Source organism: Rana temporaria, chromosome 4 (genome assembly GCF_905171775.1).
Source record: "Rana temporaria chromosome 4, aRanTem1.1, whole genome shotgun sequence".
Lineage (NCBI taxonomy): Eukaryota > Metazoa > Chordata > Amphibia > Anura > Ranidae > Rana > Rana temporaria.
The window spans coordinates 363502716-363529445 of record NC_053492.1 but is presented as its reverse complement, the minus strand read 5'-3'; positions in this window follow the sequence as shown (position 1 = coordinate 363529445).

Genomic DNA, 26730 nt, shown 5'->3' with positions numbered 1-26730 from the left:
GGGCCCGTGCCCCACTCCATCCAGCCAAGTAAGAAACCTGGGTGTCATATTTGACAATAAACTTTCATGGATTCCACAGGTGAGGAACTGTACCAAGAATGCCCTTTACTATCTTCGGATGCTGCGACGGGTAAAACATCTGCTCTCCCAAACACACAGAAATACACTAGTACAGGCCTTAGTCATCTCACGCCTTGACTTTTGCAATGTGGTATACCTTGGACTCCCTATTAAATGGCTCTCCAAGCTGCAGCTGGTGCAGAACCAGGCAGCTAGGTTGATTACGGGGACCTCAAGATGGGACCATATATCACCCGTTCTCAGACTACTTCATTGGCTCCCATGCGCAAGGAGGATCGAATTCAAGGCTTTGTGTGTTATGTTCAGGGCCTTCAAACAACATGGCCCACTGTTCATTAATAACATGGCCATACATTACCACTCCCCCAGGGCACTGAGATCGGCCGATCAGGACTTTGCTGTCATCCCTCTAGTAAGGTTGATTTCGTTCGGTGGCCGATCCTTCAGAGCCAGAGCCGCCTCGCTTTGGAACCTTCTCCCGTTGCCTTTGAGGAAGTCCACTGTTCTTATTACCTTCAGAAAGGCTCTGAAAACCTTCCTCTTTGGGGCAAGTTGATTATGACCACGCCTATTAAACTGACCTGGCCCCTCCTCCCCTCACCCTATGTCCCCCTCACTCCAAACCCCCTTGCTACCGTTTGTTTTTATTGTTGATATTTTATATGGTTTCTCTTTCTTTTATGTACACGAGCCATCAGTTCGTCTACGAAGTCTTTTTTCTTTTTTCTCTTGGATTGCTTTTTGGTCCAGAATAGACCAGCGGACCTCCTTCCAGCGCTTAGACACACCCTTCAGGGTGTATGTGGCGCTGTAAAGAAATATTAAAATCAATCAATCAATCTTATAACCAGTAACATCCTAGGGCCAGTTCTAAACATCTGTTCGACCAGGTATCTCCAAACTATAAATAAAGTACGATGAGGGACATATCCCTTTGTGGTCTAAAAAGTCTCCTATGCCGTAAAGGCCCTTGTTCAGTGAAACTTATCAGACTGCCTGCTCAGTAGGAAGAAGGGATTGTGAAACAGGGGGGCTGCATGTATGTGGGGCCATCTCTTAAAGTCATGTCCCATAAAGTTATAGAATGGAAGAGTGTAGGGCACAAGATATCTTTGTGATGCTTTGGGGATATCCAGACTCTGCATTGAATCTATTGCAGTTTGGAGAACAAGCTAGGGCTTCTAAGCACCCCCAGTCTGAGAATACAGAATTTCAAGCACACACAGAATGTGTTTATTGTACTAAACATAATAATTGCCTTATTTACTTATTTATTTGTTTTTCATTTTGTTTTAATATTTTGGATCAGTGTATTGAACATTTAAAATGTGTTTCTATACAAATAAAACGACTTTGCGGATAATATTAACAACATTACAATTTTTGTTTTCACGCTCCATTAGCTTCACTGCAGTGAACACAAACACCATCTGTTTTTAAGTTCATGGGTATTGAACTGGTATAGTCTCAGTGAAGATTGCACTTGCAATGCTGAAACTGTAACGTTATTTCATTATGATCAAATTAGTATGAAGTGCACAATAAATGAACGCTTATAAAGTGCACACACACATGCACATGTGTAATCATTAGCGAAAAGCATGTACTTTCTATTTAAATATCTGTTATCTGCTATCTGTTAAAATATTCAGCATGTTTTTTTTTTTTTTTTTTTTACAAATTAAAGGGTCAGTCCATCTAAAACTATTATTTTTTTTTTGGTAGAATCTAGAGATTTAAACTACTAGACAGTTTCTTTCTTATATTACATGACTCCCATGGTGAGACATCTGCCTTTTAGTTCCTTAATCTTGATGCAGGAGGAGAAGCTGAAACATGCAAAGAAGGGTGGAAATGACAAAAACTTTTTAGTGGAGAAGAGCACGGTTAGGTGTTATGACAGGGAGAACTTATTGTTGGAGTATCTAAAACGTGCAATGGGCCAAGGAATTACTATTTTAACTAAAATATTTAACTCAGTTTTGAGTAGACTGACCCTTTACATTTTAAATTAAAAAAAGAAAACAACTAGTCCATGTTTTCTACACATTTTCCACACCTTAAAGTGAACTTTGCAAGAATGCATTCCTGCACTGTACATGAGCACGTTCATCTTGAGTGCTCAGGACGACAGTGGTGAAGCATTATGATGTTATAGGCATTTCCTGTGCTAAACACAACAGCCATAGTTCCACTAAATATTATGAATAGAACTAGCCATAATTAAGATTTTCTGGTAAAATACTTTTTATGATGAGTCTAAAGTACATTTAAAAATTGGAGCAAAACATGAATGGTGAATTGTGGCCTTGTCAAAATGGGGGCTTATGTAAAAATAATGTAGCGCTACTTCCGTAGAAGCCACAGGAATTACAGTTTAGGTCTTCCAAACTTCAGCCTCGCAGCTAGGCACACAACAGTCTTCTCCAAAGACCAGTATAGGGGATATTGTCTTTGTTGTTTTTATTTTTGGAGAACTTGGATAGGGATAAGGGAAGTGATGGGATACTTCAAGAATAAGAACTGCACTATATTACCAAATGTATTGGAATGCCTGCCTTTACACGCACATAACCTTTATATGGCATCCTAGTCTTGCTTTATGCACTGGTTCAAATCATTTGGTGAAGGAGAGATTATGGTGTTTTTTTTTTTCAGGAGTTGGGTTAGGCCCCTTAGATACTGTAAAGGGAACTCTTAAAGCGGTGGTTCACCCTCCATAACAACATTTTAGCATAAAATGAGGCATAGTAGCGCGAGCTACAGTATGCCTGTCTTTATTTTTTTAGCCCCGTACTCACTGTGCAATCGTAGAGACAAGATTCCGACTCCCCGCGGGGAATGGGCGTTCCTATGGAGAGGGAAGGTGATTGACGGCCGGCTCTGGCACGTCATGCTCCCCGAAGACAGCCGGAACAGGTCTCGGCTCTTCACGGCGCTATACGGCGCCAGCGCACAGACTATGTGCAGGCGCCGTGAAGCGCCAAGTACTATTTCGGCTATTTCCGGAGAAGCGTGACGTGCCAGAGCCGGCCGTCAATCACCTTCCCTCTCCATAGGAACGCCCATTCCCTGCGGGGAGTCGGAATCTTGTCTCTACGATTGCACAGTGAGTACGGGGCTAAAAAAATAAAGACAGGCATACTGTAGCTCGCGCTACTATGCCTCATTTTATGCTAGAGGAAAAAAAAATAGTTTTTTTATTAATAGGGTGAACCCCCGCTTTAAGGCATCAGCATACCAAAACATTGTGGACAATTTCATGGTCCCAACTTTGTTGGAACAGTTTGGGGATGGCCTCTTCCTGTTCCAACATGACTGCGCACCAGTGCACAAAGCAAGGTCCATAAAGACATGGATGAGTGAGCTTCTCCATGACTGACAGCTCTGAGTTTGGCGGCATATAGCATATTTTAAGGGTGATTCCTACCACTTAGCCTCCTTTTCACTGCAGCGTACGCAGCTCTCTGAGAAAGCTGGAAAGATGAAAATGTGGTTCCTGTTAAATGTCACCTCATCCAGGGTATGGGCCACATGGAGGATCCCATTTCTTTTCTTGAAGTGCAAAAGCTTATTAAGCAGAGTCTGAGGGGGACACCAGAGGGCAATGGGTGTAATGGTACCCAATGGGCCTGTTCAATGGCAAAAAGAGAAGACAGTGTCCGACGGCATGGTAGTGTTAAGCCAGTTCTCCATAAAATCCTCTGGATCTTTACCCTCAGATGCCTCTGGGAAGCCAACAAAGCGTGATATGTTGCATTGCAGTCTGTCCTCTAAATCAGTCAGTTTAGTGGCATGATCCAATGCAGACTGCTGCAAAGAGCTGACATATGTGTGCAAAAGAGCTGTGCCATCTTCCACATGACTGATGCGTTGTTATGCATTAGTCACTCAACCACAAAGTTTCTGTGTATCATGTTAAAAAAAAGACATGTCCATTTTGACTGAATCAATTTGAGCAGTAAGGGTATATTGACATGTATGAATGGCTTCCATCACATGTTTAAGAGCTAATTGCTCCCCTGGTGGTGAAGGATTGGTAGAGATTGTGGGAGAAACAAGCAGGCATGCAGGCATGCATCACAAATAAGAACAAATGCATAACCTTAATGTGAAGCAAATCAATTTATGCAGTAAGTATATAGGGCCAGATCCAGAGAGAGAGTACGCCGGCGTATCTACTGATATGCCGGCATACTTTCAAATTACCCGTGTCGTATCTTTAGTTTGAATCCTCAAACCAAGATACAACGTCATCTGGGTACGATCCGACATGCGTACGGCTTCGTACGCCTTCGGATTGTAGATGCAATACTTCGGTGTCCGCTGGGTGGAGTTTGCGTCGTTTTCCGCGTCGGGTATGCAAATTAGCTTTTTCCGACGATCCACGAACGTACGCGCGGCCGTCGCATTCTCTTACGCCGTCTCTAGTCGGCTTTTTCCGGCGTATAGCTAAAGCTGGTATTTTGTGGCGTATAGTTAGAGTTGCCATATTAAGTATGGCAATCGTTCCCGCGTCGAAATTTGAATTTTTTCTTTTTTTTGCGTAAGTCGTCCGTGAATCGGGATGGACATAAGTCACGTCTAAGTTTAAAAAATGACGTTGTTGCGACGTCATTTTAGCGCAATGCACGTCGGGAAATTTAAAAACGGAGCATGCGCAGTTCATTCGGCGCGGGGACGCGCTTCATTTAAATGAATCACGCCCCCTAATCGCTGATTTGAATTCCGCCGCCAGAAATACACTACGCCGCCGTAACTTACGGCGCAAAATCTTTGAGGATTTGAAAGAACGCCAGGTAAGGTACGGCGGCGTAGCATATCTCTGATACGCTGCGCCTATCCATTTCTATGTGGATCTGGCCCATAGTTTTTAAATAAAGTGATACAAATAAAAAATAAAAATGATAAAAAATACATAAAAAAAAAAAAAATCAAAAGTCCATAAAAGTAGCCACATCAGATGTTATTCCTGTATTCCAAACTCCAGAGATATATGTATGTGTAAAAACTTCTTCTCGTATCTCCCTCGGTAGAGAAGGAATAAATGTGTAAATAAGCCACTTACCAGATCTGTTGGATCTCTATCACGGAGATCTTAAGGGGCTCAGCAGCAAAAACGAAATCCCTCTGGCCAGCAGCGAGCAAAAAGATCCAGCTGATATTCAAAATCCTCCACCGACCATCTGGGGATTCCAACCGATCTCCTTCCTGGTATCAATGCATATAGGATCGCTCATGGAGCCTGATGAAACAACGGGTATAAAAGAGGAAAATAAGGCTTCATAGTGCAGTAAGTTCTTAAAAGAAATACCCTTTATTTATATCCTGGGTAACTGACATCATAAAAAGTCTGTAGCAGCAAAGATTTCAAAACGACATGAACACAGCTGCGGCTCAAGCCAGCCAGCTGGGACGTGGCACTTTGTTTGCTTCACATTAAGGTTGTGCATTTATTCTTATTTGTGAACATATATACTATATGGCCTCCCCTATATACGCTGCAGAAAATTGAGCCTTAGTTATTGGTGGTACTAGAACACTGTAAACCCTCACAGTTACTCTTGATGGGCGCAGAAACGGAGCCTGCTGTGAAATAATATATTAAGAATTGTAATTACATGCCCCTGTTAAACAGGGACAGAAAAACTTAGCCTTGGGCGGTGGTGGTGTTGGCACAACACTGTAACCCAGGGATCCTCAAACTACGGCCCTCCAGCTGTTGTAGAACTACACATCCCATGAGGCATTGTAACACACTGATATTCACAGACATGACTAGGCATGATGGGAATTGTAGTTCCTGAACAACTGGAGGGCCGTAGTTTGAAGACCCATGCTGTAACCCCTCATAGATACTCTTGTTGGGCGCAGGAACAGGCCCTGCATTGAAATATTATATCAAAAATGTTATTTACTTTTGTTGACCCTTAAACCCTGTTCGAGTTTGTCCTAGTCCGGAGCTTCGCACAATATAGCATGCCCATCCTTGTTTCTGTTGTTCTATATGGACCAAATGTTATATTGGGGGGATCCTAGGCCGCCCATTCCCGGGGCAGTGTGTTCCCTTTTGGGGCTCGGGGGGAGGGTGGGACGGGAATTCGTGACATTTTAGTATGATTTGACTGTAATTAATATCTGATGCTATTATGGATCCGGCCATTTGATGTTTTATTTTGCTCTGGTCTTATTTTGCCTTTCTTTGTATCATTACAAACCTTTTCAATAAAAATGTTTATATATATAAAAAAAAATGTTATTTACATGCCCGTTTTAAACAGGGGCGGAACAATTGGCCCTTTGGTGGTTGTTCCACAACACTGTAAGCCCCCACAATTACTCTTGTTGGGTGCAGGAATGGGCCCTGCATTAAAATTTTAGATCAAAAATTTTCCAATTAAATTTTTATTGAAAAGTTTTCAGTTTTACAAACATATAAACAAATGCGTCAAGAAGTCACGAGACATTGGACCACAGTGAGAACAGGGACGCAATAAAGGCAAATATCATAATCATAGGAGCACATTTCCACTACGGTACAGGCAGGAACTGTTACATCTGAGAGACATATTATACAGACTGGGAAAGTGCAACCACTAACAATTAACAGCCCTGCATACTCCCTCCCCGAGAGGTCAGGAAAGGGACCAGTGTCAGGAGACCACCCGCGGGAGGGGGAGAGGAGGGACTAAGTACTGGAATGGTATGTAGTCGAGTAAGGTGAATATAATTATATCAATAGTAAACATAAAATAAAATAAAATGAAACGAAATGGGGGGAGGACATGAACAGGGGTGAGATGGATCACAAGATCTGGTTACGATAAGGAGAAGTAGTCGTACCAGGACATGACAAGAGCCACCGCTCGCTTTACATTATCATCAAGAAAGCCGTGTACCAGAGGTAAGATCACTCACCAAACACTTCTCTCCAGATCTGCCATTTTTTGTCAAAGCTTCTCCTCTGGCCCATTCTAGAGGCTATTTGAGATTCATATATATAGTTGTTACGAGTGAAGGTGATGACATCTGAGAGATTTGGGACTGTGGAGGACTTCCAGTTCCGGGTAATCAACGATCTCGCAGCTAGTAACAGATGTGTCACTACAGTACGGAACTGAGGGGGGAAGGAGTCAATGTTCAGACCAAGTAGGGCCAGTGCAGGGCCTGGTCGGGTGAGAACCCCAGTAATAGAGGATATACATTTGAACAGACTCCTCCAGAAGCTTGTTAAATGTTTACATTTCCAAAAGACATGCATAATATTACCCACCTCTCCACAATCCCTCCAGCACAAGGGGGAGTTGTCTTGGGAGAACTTAGACATTCTGTATGGCGTAAGGTACCACCTTAGGGCAATTTTTTGGGCAAGTTCCCAGTGGTTAGTGCATTTGGATGCTTTATACACCGAGTTGAGGGCCACTCGCCATTGAAGGTCTGTGAAGACAGTGCCCAAGTCTTCCTCCCATTTCAGGAATGGAGGGGACTTGACAAAGGAGCGCCTGTGCTGGAGAAGATTGTAGAAGAGGGGAATCCCCTTGGTGGAGGGGGATGTGGATACGTAGAACCTCCAAACCTGGTCTGGGAGGAGTATTCTGTGTTCACTGACAGAGCTAAGGAAATGTGATACTTGGCGAAACCTGTACAGATCTGATTGAGTGAAGTGGTATGTAGCCTGAAGGGACTGAAAAGTGGAAATGCGGTTAGCACTGAAGAGGTGAGATATCTGCGTGATGCCCTTGTCTTTCCAACTTCTAAGACTAACATTGGGGATTGCGCTTTCTAAGACGTCAATAGGGACCGGTACCTCCACCAACGCGTCGCGGGGATCGGTCCTGTTCCCAAGGTCCCTCCAGGCCTCCAGTGAGGCCCGAAGAGACAAGGGCAACCGATGTAGAGGAAAAGGTTTCCACCTGTCCAGGTACAGCAAGGAGACCAAGTCCTTGGTGGGACTCAAGGATCTCTCAATACTGCACCAGGGGGACGCCTGGGGGTTTGTGAACCACACTTTGAGCTGGTTTAGAAGGGAGGCTCGGTAGTAGTCTCTTATGTCCGTTAGGCCCATACCCCCGACTGACCTGTGTCTGGTTAAGAGTGTCTTAGAGCATCTGGGCTTGCGTGAACCCCAAACATGGGACCTAAGGATAGAGTTTAATGAACGGAGATGGGGGGCTTTTAAGGGAATAGGGAGTGTGCGAAATATGTACAGGATCTGGGGAAGTAGCAACATCTTAAAGGAGGCAAGACGCCCAACCCAGGAGAGTTCTATTTTGGAAAGGCGCATCGACTCCCTACTGAGTTTCGCTATTAGCGCTGGGTAGTTAGCATCCGCCAGTCCGTGAGGGTCTGCTGTGATCTGAAGACCTAGGTATGATATGCTTTTCTTGGCCCACGAGTAGGGGAAGGTTTTTTCCAGATACGCTTGGGCGGGGGTTGGTAGGTGCATAGGTAGGATAGTTGATTTGGAGGCGTTCACTTTATAGTAAGAAATATTGCTGAAGGAGTGCAAAACCTCCTGAACATGGGGGAGTGATGATGACGGAGATGTTAGGGACAGGATGATATCATCAGAAAACAAATTAATTTTATGGGATATACCTTGGATAGAGAACCCAGTGATATGGGGATGGGCCCTAATCTTTTCTGCCAAAGGTTCAATTAGGAGGTTGAAAATGGAGGGAGAGAGAGGGCATCCCTGACGCGTCCCATTGGATATGTGGAAGGGTCTTGAGAGGCAATTGGATGTGAAAACCTGGGCTGAGGGGTGCGAGTAGAGGGCCAGAATAGCAGACATAATGGGGCCTTGGAACCCGAATTTAGTTAGGGTATGGGACATATAGATCCAATGGACCCTGTCGAACGCCTTCTCCGCATCCAGAGAGAGGAGCAGAGAAGGCGTCCGAGAGGTCCAAGCACACTGCACAACCCCTATGATCCTGCGGGTGGCATCTGAAGCCTGTCTTCCCGCAGTGAAGCCAGACTGGTCAGGATTAACTAGGGAAGGAATGACAGTCAGAAGTCTCTGGGCTAGAATCTTGGCATATAACTTAACGTCTGTGTTCAATAATGAAATGGGGCGGAAGTTTGAGGGAACATCGGGAGGTTTACCAGGTTTGGGGATTGTGACAATATAGGCGGAAAGCATCTCAGGAGGGAGACTAGCAGAAACCATGGCTTGTGAAAAAACTGAACACAGTGAGGGTGCAAGGATCTCACCAAACGTTCTATAGTAGTCATTAGGTAGGCCATCAGGGCCAGGGGATTTGCCTAGGGGCATCTTAGATATCATTTTCTGGATCTCTGCAGATGTGATGGGAGCATTGAGTGCATTGAGTTGTCTAGGTGACAGGGCAGGGAGGGATATGTCGGCTAGAAAGTTCTGTATGTCTTGATCTGAGGGTTGTGGGGTGGAGCTATCCTTTTTAATGTTATACAGGGCGGAATAGTAGTCTGCGAAAGAGTTGGCAATATCTCTCGGGTCATACAGTTTGCTATTGTTAAGTGGGCTGCGGAGGAAAGGAATTTTCGTACGAGTTCTCTGGTCCTTCAGGCGCCGTGCCAAAAATTTGCCAGCCTTATTCCCAGAGGAGTAGTACGTTAGCTTCAGGGCGTTAACAAATTTATTATGTGATTCTAGGAGTAATCGCCGAAGGTCGCACCTAAGGCCGACCAGTTTGTTTGACAGGGATAGAGTTGGCGAGGCCTTATTTTGCACCTCCAAAGATCTGATTTCCTTCAAAAGAAGGTCTATCTTCAGAGTTCTCTGGCGTTTTAGTCTAGCGCTGATTTGGAGGAGAATCCCTCTAATGAAGGCCTTGTGGGCGCACCACAAGACTGACGGGTCAGATACTGAACCTTCATTCAACTCAAAGAATTCTTTCAGTTGCTTGGTGATAGCGTTCACCTGGGCCTGAGTTTGGAATACCCCTGCATTTGCTCTCCAGATGTAAGCAGGACTAGGGGTCATCCCCTCCGCCAGCGAAATGGAGACAGGTGCGTGGTCAGACCACGAGATGTCGTGGATGGCGGAGGAGGTGACCGCCCTGAGAAGAGCCTTGTCGACAAGCACCATGTCAATACGGGAGTAGGTATTGTGTCTGGTCGAGTGGAAGGAGTAGTCCCGTTCACTAGAGTGCTGACACCTCCAAACATCGTAGTAGTCCTCTCTGAGAAGAGCAGGGTGTAGGGAGGGGAGGGGGCGTTTGGATTTAGATGTAGTGTCAACACTGTAGTCAACCGTCATGTTATAGTCACCACATATAATAACATTACCTTTTTTAACATCAAGTATTTTCTTAAAGACTTTGTTGACAAACCTGACCTGATTGGCATTGGGGGCGTAAAGGTTAGCAATAGTGTACATATGATTGTTAAACTCCCCCACAAGAATCACAAACCGGCCCGCTGGGTCGGAGACCACCTCCCCTAGTTTAAATGAAACAGAGTCTCTTATGGCCGTGACGACCCCTCTATGCTTCTTATTGGGGGCTGAGGTGCAAAACACATGGGGAAAGTTTTTGTGTTTGAGGCAAGGGGGGGTTAGAGGATAAAAAGTGGGATTCCTGTATGCACAAGATGTCCGCCTGTAATTTCTGAGCCTCTTTCCACAGAGCAGTTCTTTTAGCAGGGTGGTTCAGCCCATGCACATTAAAGGAGATTACGTTAAGAACCATAGCAACGTGGGGTGAAGATGTAACAGTACCTCAGGTTGAAGAAGCTGGCGTAGCAGGGATGAAAGCCAAGGTGTTGTTTCCGGAGGTGAGGATCTCGTCAAGTCCTGGTCCATGGGGTGAAGTCCATCTCTAGGTAGGGGGTGAGGAAGAACAAAAAAGAAAAAAGAAAAGAAAAACAAAACAATGCCACATGGGTTAGTGGTCTTTAAACAGCAAAGTGGTTCGATCAGAACCAAGTCGAACGATAAAAAGGGAGATCCTTTTGAGAATCTGGGAGCAGGGGGTCTGCTCATTTAACACGGGGGGGGAAATAACAAAGTTAGTAGGGTAACATGTAGTATCAAACTGTTGAAGTAACCGAGGCACTTAAGAGAGACGTTTCTTGTTCTTCTTCTTGTGGGTCACCTTGTGCCATGAGTCCTGGGTAGAAACCTTTGAGGCAGAGGGCTGGTCTCCATCAATCTGCGCCGGCACAATATCCCAAGAACGTAGGAGGGCCAAGCCCTCTGTGAGGTTGTTGACCACAGATGAGTGGTTGTCTCTCGTGACGGTGAGTTTGGCCGGATAGCCCCATCTATAAACGATGTCATGGTTGCGTAGAGCTTTTGTGACCGGAAGAAGAGCCCTGCGTCTTTGCATTGTATATTGTGAGAGGTCGGCGAATAATTGAACAGAATCATATTGGGGAAGCGGATTTTTGTTCTTCCTGAAGGACATCATGAAGCACTCCTTTAGTTGGAAGAAATGTACCCGCATTAAAACGTCTCTGGGTATGTTCTCGGGGAGGTAGGACGGCTTAGGCAGGCGGTGTATTCTGTCAATTGCCAGATCAGTGTCTGACAGATCGGGGACCAGCAACTTCATAAGGTCCTGTGCATATTGTTGCAGTTGGTGGGGGAGGACAGATTCAGGGACACCACGGATCTTAACATTGTTCCTCCTGGATCTGTCCTCCAGGTCCGAGACCTTTGTTTTAAGCCAAGCCAGTTCATCCTCCTGGTCGTTATGGGCATCCACCAGTGAGTTAAAAGATGAAGCAAACTCCCCCATTTTCTGCTCCACATGATCCACTCTGCCCCCCAACTCCTGCACATCAGCTTTAAAACCCCTCATGCACTCCATCATATCCGCATGGAGGGAGCTGCGGAGGGACACCAGCATGTCTTTCAACATGGTGTCTGAGAGCGGCTTGTCAGCAGTGGGGAAAGAGTTAATGGGTGCCGCCAGCTCCCTGGTGTCATTTAGTGAGTCCTGCAACATGTCCACCCTCCCACCGGAGCATTCAGGGGAAAGCCGCGGCTTAGATTTTGCTGGGCTGCGCACCAGGGGTGAGGAGGCCTCGGGGGACCTATGTGCTTCACCTGGGAGCGGGTTAGGACTCGTAGGGGCCGAACCGGAGCCGCTGGAGGAGGACGGCGAGGCGCCGCCGGCGCCATCTTGGACTAGGCCGCGGGACGCCGGGGAGAAGAAGTGGGACAGCTTCTGTACCTGCGGAGCCGTTTTTCTCTTGCGAGCCATCTCGGGATGCTGGGCGATCCGGTGGAGCGATCTGGAGGGGATAGAGCCGTAGATGGAGCCTCGGTGAGTTGATTCCCCTACGAATGGCGCGGAGCTCTCTGCCTACACGTCCATGCAGAAAGCCCGGTAGCCACGCCCCCCCTAGATCAAAAATTTTAATTACACATGGGGTACAAAAATTAGGCCTTGGATGGTGGTGGTGGTGCCCTAAACCAAAAATATTGTTGGAAGCTAGCATCATCAAGATTAAGGAGGAATAGGATAGTCAGCATATACAGTCTTCAAGGGTTCCCATATCCATAGCAAATTCAATCAATTACATCAGCATCAGGTGCTGATTCAAGACTGATATATTTTCATGAATGTGAGCCTATCAACGGACATGCGCACTCTTTGACCTGTTACAAACCATTCAGCAGCACTAAATGTGCATTCAGAAAGCATGCTGGATGCAGGACAGGCCAGTAGCTCAATTGCATATTGAGTAGACATGTGCACACTGAAATATTTTGTTTCATAATTTCGTTTTCGTCTGAAAAATAAATTTATTTAGTTACTCCCGAAATTTGTTTTTATTTATTTTGTTTTTCGTTAAAAAAATGCATTCGTCCGAAAATCCAAATTAAGGTTGAATCTGTCATTGAAGGCTTATGGTGTCTGTCGAATGTTCTAAGAAGAAGAAGAAGAAAAAAAAAAAAATTCGACAGAATCTTAAAAAAAAAAAAAAATTGACTCTTCATGTCTCTCTATGTCGAATCTTCATGTCTCTCTATGTTGAATCTTTTCTATCTATGTCAAATCTTTTCTCTTTATGTAGAATAATATTGGACTAATAGAGTTGAGTACTCTATGTGTAATAATTTTTATTAGAGAAAGGAAAAATCAGAGTACCAAATACAGCCAAGGTACCTAAGTACCGCACAGTAGCACATAATCACAAAATGTCAATACATACTATGAATATAGGCAATTTTTATATCCTATATCAAAAGAAAGCAGAGAAAAACATCACTATCTATGATTTACCCGCTACTAGCTAATACTAAAGACAAAAAGGAGAAAGAAAAAAAAAAAAGAAAAAAAGAAAAAAAAGAAAAAAAAAATAAGGGGGGCCGAAGACACCGTAATGAACGGATCTTCTAAGGTCTCTACGTACCAAAAGGAGTGAGCAGGAAATGGTCAAAGCCAAAACAGCAGTCTCATCCCATATCGAGTTGTAAGTATTGATCAGAATACCTGAACGCCACCCAAGGTGACCACGTCTGATTGAATTTTTCCGACGATTCCCTGGCAATTGCTTCCGTTTCCTCCAATTGGTGGATGTTCTCTATGGAGCTAAACCATTCCGGAATGGAAGGAATATCCTTCGATTTCCAGTGCCTGGGAATCAAAACTTTCGCTGCATTCAGCAGATGTCTAGTGAATGATTTTTTATAATGTTGCATGGAGCAGTCCGCAATGTGGAGTAAGCAACAAGCAGGTGTAAGAGAGATTGTGGTATCTGTAATGGCTTTGATCAGTTCGCACACCTTGTCCCAGAAGGGTCTCAGACACGGACACTCCCACCAAATATGAACAATGGTGCCCGAGTCTTGCTCGCATCTCCAGCAAGAATCCGATGTCAACGGGTACCATTTTTTTATTTTATCCGGAGTGGTATACCATTGTGTTAAAAGCTTATACGACATTTCCTGCATTCTCGTGCCCATCGCACACTTATGGGCAAAAATGCAGGCACGTTTCAATTGCTTATCTGTAAAACTTATTTTGAGCGCCTTTTCCCATTGTACTTGTAATCCCGACGCTATCCCCCCCCTGTCTAATTGGAGCCATGAGTACGTGAGAGAAGTAGATCTCGGAACGGGAGCTCCAGTCAGGCAAGTTTGTTCAAGCGGAGTTATTGATCTAAAGAATTGTTTTTTAAACTGGGAAACCTGTATATAGTTATGCAGCTGACGGTAAGTCCAAAATGAGAGTGCTCTGGGGATTTACATCTCTTTTTAGGGAGTCAAAGGATTTTAAGGTATTAGCCTCAACACAATGTATCATTAAGAGGGGCATTGTTTGGTCCGTGGGTGCAGAAAAGTGCAGGTCCATCCCAGGCAGGAAATCCGGATTGCGAGTAATAGGGGTGAGCGGACCGGGACATGAGGACAATTTATGATGTTTCATCATCATGTGAAACGCTCTGAGCGTGGACCCCACCAAGGGATGCTGCCGCAAGCTCTGCGGGAGTTTCCCCCAAGGAATCCAAGGTAGGAATCTAAGATGCAATGTAGAGGAAGCTTCCTCCAATGTAACCCAATCCTTCTGCCCCCTATGACAGTTCCAGTCCAAGATTCTAGCTAAATGTATCCCAGAATGATAGAGTTTAAAATCAGGCAGGCCTATACCCCCTTCTTCCTTAAATTTTGAAAGCGTTTCCAACTTTATCCGAGGTTTTAGCCCCTTCCAAATAAAGGTGCGTACAATAGCCTGAAGTCGTTTAAAAAAAGAACCTGGGAGTGGAATAGGTAAAGTATGGAAATGGTACAAAATTCTAGGTAGAATTACCATCTTCAGTATGGCAGCTCTTCCAAACCAGGAAAAGGGTCTAGAGGTCCAACTTTTAAGATCTACTTGGATTTTTTTTAGCAAGGATAGAAAATTGATGTTATAGATATCCCCAAAGTTAGCCGCCAATTTGATTCCTAGATAGGTTATAGATGAGGTTACCCACTTAAACGAGCAGGAAGAGCGTGCCCTCGCTAAGGAATCAGATGACAGTGTGAGATTAAGGGCTTCCGATTTAGAATCATTAATTTTCATATTGGAGATATAACTGAAAATGTTAAAAGCTTTAGAAAGATTCGGGATGGAGTCGTGAGGCCGTGTCAAAAAAAATAAAAGATCATCCGCATATGCTGCTATTTTAAAGTCACGCTGGCCTATCTGGAAGCCTTGTACCTCCGGGTTTGCATTAACTGTGCGGATAAAAGGTTCTAAAGATAAAATAAATAAGAGAGGGGAAAGAGGGCATCCCTGCCTTGTGCCATTGTTTATATCCACTGCTTCTGAAAGGGTGCCATTGATTTTAAGCTGTGCCCGAGGTTTATGGTATAAAGCCGAAATCCACGCCATCATGTGCGATCCCAACCCAATATGCCTGCAGGTAGCAAACATATAGTCCCAGGCGACACGGTCGAAGGCCTTCTCCGCATCGGTTGAGAGGAGAAGGCCCTCAATTCCCAGGGTATGTGCATAATGAACCAAATTAAGGGCTTTTATAACATTATCCCGTGCTTCCCTTCCTGGCATGAATCCCACCTGTTCTGGGCCTATAAGTTTGGAAAGGAAAGGTGTCAGCCTGGAAGCCATTAATTTTGCCAGTATTTTTAAGTCCAAGTTCAACAAAGAAATCGGCCTGTAACTTGTACAGTCAATAGGGTCCTTCGCTGGTTTAGGGATCAATGTTACAAATGCCGTTGTAAAAGTGCTCGAGCTTGGTGAAGAAGTTCGGATATAATCCAGAGCACGGAGGAGGGGGGCTTTCAGGGTGTCTATAAAAATTTTATAATAATGAGCCGTGAACCCATCCGGGCCTGGGCTCTTACCCGGTTTTAGAGTCTTAATTGCCGCCATAAGTTCTTCTTCTGAAATCGGCGTTTCCAAGGAATCGCTCTCATCCGAGGATAAAGTAGGCATGCCACTCTCCACGATATATTCTCGCAAAATGGATTCTCTATTTCCTTGAAGCTCTGAAGGTTTATGTATCACAGGGAGATTATAAAGCTTAGTATAAAAAGCATGAAATTGTGCCGCAATCTGGTCCATTTTTTGTATAAGTTGGCCCTTAGGGGTCTTAATAGAAATGATAGAATGTGCATAAGAAATTGTTTTGAGGGTTTTTGCAAGGAATTTGCCGCACTTATCCCCATGTTCATAATGAAAGCCCTTCTTGAGATAGAGAATACGTTTTGCTTTGAGAATAAGTAAGGAGTTAAGTTTTTCCCGCGTCTTTGAAACTTCTGACATGAGCGCCTCTAAATGTGATTGTTTATGTTGGCTTTCCAGACAGGCAATTTTTTCCGCCAATGCCGAGATACCTTTTTCAGCTTCTCTTTTCTTAATCGATCCTAAGCGCATAAGTTCGCCACGTAGGACACACTTATGAGCCTCCCAGATCGTCAGCGGTGACATATCCTCTGTAGTATTAAGCTGGAAGTATAATTTGATCGCCTCGTGAATTTGTTGGCTGGTAAAGGGATCCGTCAATAGAGTGGAATTCAACCGCCAGCTGCATGGTCTAGAAGGCCTATCTTGTTGTGAAAGAGAGATCGAAACCGGGCAGTGATCCGAAAGGGATTGTATGCCTATGTTGGCTGCCTGGAGCAAAGGTAAATCACGTTGTGAAATAAACACATAATCGATACGGGAGTGCTTTTTGTGTAACGGAGAATAATATGTATAGTCTCTGCCCGTCGGGTATACCAGGCGCCAAGCATCCACCAAGGTCAAAGAGTTCAGCTGTGATTTAATTTTCTGAATAATAGAATATGAGATGCTAGACTTGCCGTTAGAAGTATCCTGTAGGGGTACCAGTGGGATATTAAAATCCCCACCCAAAATAATACAGCCAGGGGCAAAGCCCTTTAATTCGTCTATTAAGTGACGACAAAATGCAAGATGGCCTGAATTAGGGAAATAAGCATTGGCCAGGGTAATCTCTTTATTATGCCACATTCCCTTGAGGAACAAAAATCGCCCCTTAGGGTCCTTGTATTGCTGGGACACTTTAAAGTTTGCATGTTTATGCAACAGAATTGATACACCTTTGCACTTAGAGTTAGGGTTTGGCGCATGGTATACCTCAGGAAAGTGTCTATCAAATAATCTAGGGACAGAGGAGGATAGAAAGTGGGTCTCCTGTATTAACACAAAAGCCGGTTGAGCCTTTTTTAATTCTCTTAAAAGTGATACCCTCTTTTCCGGAATATTAAGGCCCCTTAGGTTGTGGGAGATCAGGGTAGGGTGTTCTCCTAATGAGGAATAGGCCATTTCAGCACAATGTCAATAAACCCCCAACCTACAACAGAGAAAAAAATAAAAAATAAAATAAAGAAAAAGTCTCCTGAAGGAACAGGGTAGATATATACAATTAACCAATCGAGCACTCCTCTACCACTGAAGAGGGGCTCCTCCAATTGTGTCTAACCCGGGGTACAAGGCCCGAAGATAAATAACCCTGTGAACCCCCGGGGTAGACGCAGTGTGGGGTACGTGGGAGAGACCCGTGAAATGGTCAAAGAAAGACAAATTTGTTTAATACGTCAAAATAACAGAAAAGCAACTGCTCCCACCCGCAGCCTAGAAAAAGCCTATTTATAAAGCTATGACCCGTAAATTTATCAAAACATGCATAAATAAAATAAAAAATAAAAAATTCCGCATCCCAAAAGTGCAGAGAGCACTCGTACCACATTAACCATTATACACATATTAGATTATTATTATTATTATTATACAGGATTTATATAGCGCCAACAGTTTACGCAGCGCTTTACAACATCAGGGAAGACATTATAGTTACAATACAATTTAATACAGGAATGATCAGAGGGCCCTGCTCGTTAGAGCTCACAATCTAGAAGGGAGGGTGAAGTGGAACAGAGGGTAGTAGATGTGGGGGGTGATCAGGTGGGCAAAGTTAAAATACAGTTGTTAGGTGTGGGTAGGATAGGCTTCTCTGAAGAGGAGGGTTTTCAGGGATCCTCGAAAAGCTGAAAGAGAAGGAGATAGACGGATAGTTTGGGGTAAGGAGTTCCATAGGCTTGGAGAGGCTCTGGAAAAGTCCTGTAGACGAGCATGAGAGGAGGTGATGAGAGAGCTAGAGAGCAGGAGGTCTTGAGAAGAACGAAGAGAGCGATTAGGTTGGTATTTGGAGACTAGGTCAGTGATGTAGCAGGGGGCAGAATTGTGGATGGCTTTGTAGGTCGTAGTTAGTATTTTGAATTTAATTCGTTGGGCGAGCGGAAGCCAGTGGAGGGATTGACATAGAGGAGTAGCAGAGACAGAGCGGTTGGTAAGGTGGATAAGTCTGGCTGCAGCATTCATGATGGAATGAAGGGGGGTTAGAGTATGCAGCAGTAAGCCAATGAGAAGGGAATTGCAGTAATCAAGGCGAGAGATGACCAGGGAGTGAATTAAGAGCTTTGTGGCGTCATTGGTTAGAAAGGGGCGTATTTTGGAGATGTTGCGGAGGTTGAGGCGGCAGGATTTGGACAGTGATTGAACATGAGGCTTAAAGGACAGTTCAGAGTCCAGGACTACTCCTAGGACCTTGACATGTGGGGATGGGCTGATAGTTGTGCCATCAATTTTGACAGAAAGATCAGGGGAAGAGGCACGTGGGGGAGGAAAAATGATAAGTTCGGTTTTGGATGCCCTCAGGTCCTGCACAGTAGGCGGAAAATGGTCCCAACAGGGAACTATATTTATTTCTGGGGCCCACAGATGGGCAAGCTCAGAAATATAGTAAACAACAAAAAAATAAATAAATAAATAAATAAATAAATAAATAAACAAATAAATAAAAGTCCTTTTTCTTTTTCTCTACTTTTCCCTCTTTACAAAACTAGAGTAATTGAAGCAGAAAAAGTAACATCTTAGATATATTCTCTTGCTCTTTTTCTTTTTTTTTTTTCAAAAAAAATAAATAAATAAATAAAAATAAATATAAAAAATACATACAAAAAAAAAAAAACAATACAAAAACATTTTTTTTGCTCTTTTTCTTTCTCTTTTCCCTTACAGATCTAGAGTCCTTGAAGCAAGAAAATTACATCTCAAGTATATTCTCTTGCCCTCGTGCTTCTGGTCACCTGGACTTGTTTTTCGGGGTCCACACCCTGATGCTTTTGATAATTCCCCTTCTTTGGTACTTGTGTAGTCAAAGTTAATTGTTGTGTGACAGGTAGGCTAGGGGAGTCTAGCGGGAACCTAAATTCCCTGTACCAATCTGGTAAGTCCACCGGTGGTAAGTGAAGGGCTTCACAAAATTGCGATAGATCATTCGGGGTCTTAAGGGTGTGGGATACCCCCTCCGCATTAACCGAGAGAGCAAAAGGGAACTTCCATCTATAGGTGAGATTATGCTCTCTAAGTATTTCCAATATAGGGCGCAAGGCTCTACGATTTCCCAATGTAATGGGTGAAAGATCCTGAAATAAAGAAATCTTCTGCTCATTAAAAAAAATCGACTCGTTTTGACGCGCATGTGCCATAATGTCCTCCTTAAGCTTGTAATTCTGAATGCAGCAGATAATGTCCCTAGGGGGCGCTGATTCACTCGGGCGCACACGAAGTGCCCGGTGGGCTCTATCAAAATCAATTAGGTTATCCGCTGGTTTCTTCAATAATTTGTTAAAAATAGAGGACAAGGTGGGTGCGATTTGCTCAGGTATGACTGATTCTGGTACCCCCCTAACCCTGATGTTATGCCTCCTGGCCCTATTTTCCAAATCTTCCAGGTGTCGGTTTACAGCAATTAATTGGGCGGTATGGGCATTTGAAACCGACTCCAATCGAGAGATTGCAGTGTCTCTTTTTTGACCCAGGCATTCGGCCGTACGAGCCCTCTCATTTAACACTAACATATCAGTTTTGAGTTCGGTAATAGCAGACGCAAAAGTACGCTTAATATCATCCACAAACACAGTCATATCAGCATAAGTCAACACATGATCAGAGGAGGGGCTATGCCTCACCGTATCCTCCAGCGTTGTATGCGAATCCTCGGTGTCCTACCGATCCTTGTCGCCAGAGGCCATCTTAGAGATATCTGACGTGCCCTGGATGCTTGAAATTCCTGAAGTATCTGTAAGGGTATCTGTCCTGCCTGAGCTACTTGCGGTGCCAAGGACGTCTATGTTGCGGGCAACTGTACGGGACCTAAACAGGTCCGGGATGCTTTGTGATCGCGGCACTGAAGAAGAGCGAGTAGCAGGTAAGCAAGGAGGCGGTGGGTTAATTTTGACCATGTTCTAGAAATAAATAATTTAGATGGGAATATATCTGAGTCACAACAGAGTCTGAGTGATATCTAGACAATAGTCTGCATGGGGTCTGCACTGAATCCGAGCCTGAACCGTATCTCGTCCGTATCTCTGGACCAGATCCGTATAAGTACTATATACGGTACTTATAGTATATAAGTACTATATACTATAGTCTATAGTATATATGGCTGTACTGGTAACGATGGATTATATATAATTATATATAATGGGTTATACTGGATACTGGAATATATGGCATGTATGGCTCCTGTATGGCTCTTTATGTGGCACTTTACTGTGCTTTACTATAAAGCTGGACTAATAGAGTTAAGGTTATGCATAATTAAGGTTGAATCTGTCATTGAAGGCTTATGGTGTCTGTCGAATGTTCTAAGAATTAAAAAAAAAAGAAGATTCGACAGAATCTTTAAAAAAAAAAAATTGACTTCATGTCTCTCTATGTCGAATCTTTTCTCTCTATGTCGAATCTTTTCTCTCTATGTCAAATCTTTTCTCTCTATGTCGACTCTTCTTCATGTCTCTATAATGTCAAATCTTTTCTCTCTATGTCGAATATTTTCTCTTTATGTAGAATAATATTGGACTAACAGAGTTAAGGTTAGGCACATTCGACCGCAACGAAAATGAAAATAAAGCATTTGTTTATGTCGGATCTTTCGGTTTTCGTTTTCTGTGCTTTCGTTTGTTAAAACGATAACGAAAATGCCTGAAATTCGGACGAAAATTCATTCGGGCGAAAACGAATGCACATGTCTAATATTGAGCACGTTTTGGCCAGTGGTCCATCCCCAGGACCCAGTAACCCAGTGGATGCTCTGTTGGAAAGGTCTCCAAGACCGCTCTTGCCCATAGATATTCCTGCACCATTTACTGGAGACGCTGGCGATGGTTGCTTGAATGGATCAGACCTTGGTGTTGAGGACTGCAAAATAGTTTCAAGGCATCGGTCACCTGGCCAGCTTCTCCACCGCTCTTCCTCTGACTGAACGAAGCTTCAGCAACACACTGTCCAGCACCAGGAAATTGTAACCCCCAGGGTCAAACCTTTCTTCAAGGCCTCCTGAAGATGTTTCATCCTCTGCTCCCTCGGTGAAGGCAGGATGAGTTCTGCAACCTTACCCTTGTAACGTGGATCAAAAAGGGTTGCCAGCCAGTAATGATCCCTCTCCTTGGTACCACAAATTCCTAGTGTTCTTTTGCAGGCTTTGCAGAATCAGGGAGGCCATGCAGCGTAAGTTTGCAGAGGCATTCTAAATCTGAGTCCTCTGGGTCACTAAGAATCACTTGATCCATAATTTACTCTTCCCAGCCATGTACAACTCCTCGGGACTCTGGGGACTGAAAACCATCCCTTGAAGACTGCTGCTGAGTGTTGACACAATCCTCCTCCTCTCCTTCCTGTGTGTTTGGTGGGCCCGCAGGAATGCTATCTGGATAAAGGGGGCCTTGAGAGATAAGGAAGACCTCCTCTTCCTACCTCTGTTCTGCCTCAAGTGCCCTGTCCATTATTCCATGAAGCGTGTGTTCCAGTAGGAAGACAAGAGGGACAGTGTCACTGATTCATGCATTGTCACTGCTCACCATCCTTGTGGCCTCCCTAAATGGTGACAGGACAGTGCATGCATCCTTGATCAGTAGCCACTGGCCAAGCTCCCCTGACCCTGTCCTGGGCCATACTCCCACAGGTACTCATAAAGGGGTTGTAAACCGTCATGTTTTTTCACCTTAATGCATCCTATGCATTAAGGTAAAAAAACTTCTGACACTGACCAGCCCCCCAGCCCCCCTGTTTAACTCACCTGAGCCCATTTGTTCCCTCGGCGAAGATGTGCTCTACCTCTCTGCCCATTTTCTTGACTCTAGATTGGATAGATTGATAGCAGAGCAGCCATTGGCTCCCGCTGCTGTCAATCAAATCAAATGACAGTGCTGGAAAATAATGGTGGCCACACAAAATATTGACACGTTGGGCCCAATTTAGACATTTTCATGCACTTTGTTGTTAGTGTCTTAGACATTAACCACTTGCCTACCAGGCACTTACACCCCCTTCCTGCCCAAGCCATTTTTCAGCGCTTTGAATGACAATTGCAAAAGCATTTTTTTACTTAGTTTCTGTCAGTAAATTTTGTAACTAAGTCATTTTTCGCCTTCATTGATGTGCGTTGATGAGGCGGCACTGATAGGCTGAGCTGGTGGGCATTGATGAGGTGGCACTTATGGGCACTGATGAGACGGCACTTATGGGCACTGATTAGGTGACACTGATGAGGATGCACTAATATTCCGCACTTTTGGGCACTGATAGTTGGCACTGATATGTGGCACTGATGGGTACTGTTAGGCGGCACAGATGGGCACTAATAGGCGACACAGGTGGGCACTAATAGGCGGCACTGGTGGGCACTGATAGGTGGAATAGATAGGGGGTACTGATGGGCACTGATGGGCATTGATGGGCGACACTGATGAGCATTGATTGACAGCAGTGTTGGGCATTGATGGGCCAGCACTGACTGGCATTGTTAATGGGAACTGATTGGTGGCACTTGTGGGCAGTGGTGGGCACTAATTGGTGCCACTGGTGGGCACTGATTGCTGGCACTGGTGGGCAATGCTGGGCACTGATTTGTGACACTTAAAATGATATACTGTAATCAGGGCACTGATGATCAGTATATGTCCCCCTGTGAGGAGATCCTGCTGATTGGCTTTCCTCGCCACACACTCTGTCAGTGTGAGGCGAGGAGAGCCGATTTACATGTTTACATGTGACTGGCTGTGATTGGACACAGCTGATCACATGGTAAAAGAGCAGTGGATGCGGCTCTTTACAGAGATCGGGGCCGCGCCTTGTCCTAGCAACCCTGCATGGCCACGATCGCCGTGCTGTGCACCCCTGCGGGCTCGCGAGAGCAGGCGTTCTGGAACACCATCATATGACGTTATCCCAGAACGAGAGCCGCACCGCCCGGCCATCATTTGACGGTTAATGGCTGTGTGTTGAGTTATTTTGAGGGGACAGCACATTTACACTGTTATACAAGCTGTACACTAGGGTTGTGCTTCGTGTTCGAGTCGAACGTATGTTCGACTCGAACATCGTATGTTCGATCGCTCGTCGAAATACGAACAAAACGGGTCGTTTGCACCAAATTCGAGTGACGCGCCACGGCCCATAATTTACTGCGGCATTGCACGCTGATGATTGGCCAAGCATGCTGTATGTCCCGCATGCTTGGCCAATCACAGTGCCGTCAGTAAAGAAAGCCGTAATTGGCCAAAGCTCACGGCTTTAGTACACGCCCCACACTATAAAAGGCTGCCTGCAGGGCGGCCTCGTGTAGTGTGTTGCAGCACTGGTTGTGATCAGTCAGTCAGAGAGAGAGAGTGTCTTTTTTTTCTAGCTAGATAGAGCAGGCAGGCTAGTCAGTCAGTTACATTTACAGTGTGTAGAGGATATATATACATCCCAGGTGTTGTACATATATTTATACACTGTAAAGTTTAGTTAGATTCGTTCTCCCTAATCTGTCAGGCAGTTGATTGTGCTAGCTGCAGTGTTCTCACGTGTTGTATTGCCCATGTGCTCAGTGCACCTAAACCCACTTGCTGTATACTGCAAGTTTGCTCATTACTTTGTACCTAAACCTACTTGGTTTATAGTGCAAGTGTGCTAATTACGTTGCACCTAAACCCACTTGGTTTATAGTGCAAGTGTGCTAATTAATTTGCACCTAAACCTATTTGGTTTATAGTGCAAGTGTGCTAAGTACTTTGCACCTAAACCTAAGTGGTTTATATTGCAAGTGTGATAATTACTTTGCACCTAAATCCACTTGGTTTATAGTGCAAGTGTGCTAATTACTTTGTACCTAAACCTATTTGGTTTAAAGTGCAAGTGTGCTAATTACTTTGCACCTAAACCTATTTGGTTTATAGTGCAAGTGTGCTAGTTACTTTACACCTAAACCCACTTGGTTTATAGTGCAAGTGTGCTAATTACTTTGCACTTAAACCCACTTGGTGTGTACTGCATGTGTCCTCTGCAGTTCGCACCTAAAGCTACGAGGTGTGTGTACTGACTTTGTCCTCTGCAGGGCATTATAATGTCTGGAAGGACAACAAAGAGAGGCAGAGGGTCACGAGGGCAAGCAGGCTCTGCGCCTAGAGGCAACAGTGCTGGTGGTGGACACGGTGCACCCTCTTCAGCACGTGGCCGTTTGACACGCTCGTTCTTCTTTTCGGGAGCTGCCCGTGTTGAGCCTCAACACGCAGACAAATTGGTAGAGTGGATGACCAAGCCGTCCTCATCCTCCTCATCCTCTCTCACCCAGGCTGAGCTTACTTTGTCTGGCAAAGTACCTGCCAAGGCGTCCTCTTCCCTCTGCTCAATGGCATCACTTACTCCTTCCCTAGTCCCACCATGTCCTCCTGAGGAGTCCCCCGAACTGTTTGAACACAGTGTTAGGTACATGCTGCATGAAGATATTAGACGCGAGTTTCACAACTCGCATTCGGCCCTCTATAAGTATTTATTCCAATCCAATCCAATCCAATGTGCAACATTTTGAAGGCTCCAATGATGGAACACAGATAGAGGAAGGCAGTAATGTGAGCCCAGAGAGAGGGGGTGCCCAAGAAGGACAGCAATCTGGCAGTCATGTTCCACCAGCTTCAGCATACTGCCAGGTTTTCGACAGTGATGAGGAGGGAGGGGATGATGAGGTCACTCATCATCCCCTGATAGGAGAGGGAAGGAAGAGGAGGAGGAGGAGGAGGCACAGGCACATCTCCAAAGAGGCAGGATGCCCTCCAGGGGCCAGCTTAAGGGCAGCACACCAACATCATTACATCGCAGAGCTACGCCTGTGCAGGGCGCTGCTGTGTCTCAGCGTTCCTGCAAAAGTTCTTTGGTGTGGGCCTTTTTTGAGACATGTGCATCAGATCGCACTGTTGCTATTTGCAACATATGTCTCAATCGTATCTCGCGTGGCCAAAACATCACCTGCTTGGGCACCACATGCTTGACCAGACATATGTCGACCTGCCATGCAGTTTGTTGGCAAGCGTACCTGAAAGACCCACACCAAATAACAAATCGGACCTCCCTTGCCCCTCATCAGCTGGGATCTCCAACCCCACTATACTATACCCTCAGTCCTCTCTGAACGGGGGGGTGTTCGGCTCATCCCTACTGTACACACTACTTTACATTATAGCAGTGTAATTTCTTCAGTGTTGTCACATGAGAATATATAATAAAATATTTACAAAAATGTGTACTCACTTTTGTGAAATACTGTATATTTTTTTTACATACTCTCACCAGTCAGTGTCCTTGATCACTGCCACACCAGTTAAGTAATAATGCTGTACTGCACTGGTGACAGTGTATACAAAAAAAATGAGATTTTTTAATTTTTTTTTATTTCTTCATTTTGTAAAAAATTGTGACAAAAAATTAATAACTTAACCACTTTAGCCCCGGGCCTGTTTTTCAGAGTCGGTGTTTACGAGACAAAACCATTTTTTTTTGCTAGAAACTTACTTAAAACCCCCAAACATTATATATATTTTTTTTCTAACACCCTAGAGAATAAAATGGAAGTCATTGCAATACTTTTTGTCACACCGTATTTGCGCAGCGGTCTTACAAGCGCACTTTTTTTGGAAAAAATTCACTTTTTTAAATGAAAAAATAAGACAACAATAAATTTGGCCCAATTTTTTTATATATTGTGAAAGATAATGTTACGCCGAGTAAAATGATACCCAACATGTCACGCTTAAAAATTGCGCCCGCTCGTGGCATGGCGTCAAACTTTTACCCTTAAAAATCTTGATAGGCGACGTTTAAAAAAATCTACAGGTTGCATTTTTTGAGTTACAGAATAGGCCTAGGGCTAAAATTAATGCTCTCGCTCTAACGATCGCGGCGATACCTCACTTGTGTGGTTTGAATACCGTTTTCATATGTCGGCGCTACTCGCGTATACGTTCGCTTCTACGCGCGAGCTCGTCGGGACGGGGCGCTTTAAAAAAATTTTTTTTTGCTTTTCGCATTTATTTTTATTTATTTTAGAATTTTTAACACTGAAAAAAAAAAAAAAAAAATTATCACTTTTATTCCTATTACAAGGAATGTAAACATCCCTTGTAATAGAAAAAAGCATGACAGGTCCTCTTAAATATGAGATCTGGGGTCAAAAAGACCTCAGATCTCATATTTGGGCTTAAATGCAAAAAAAAATAAAAATTTGGAAATGTCATTTTTTCAAATGACAAAAAAAAAAAATGTTTTTTTAAGACGCTGGGCGGGACTGACGTTTTGACGTCACTTCCGCCCAGCGGAGCTATGGGGACGGGCGAAGGAGATTTTTCCTTCAGTCTCGTCCCCG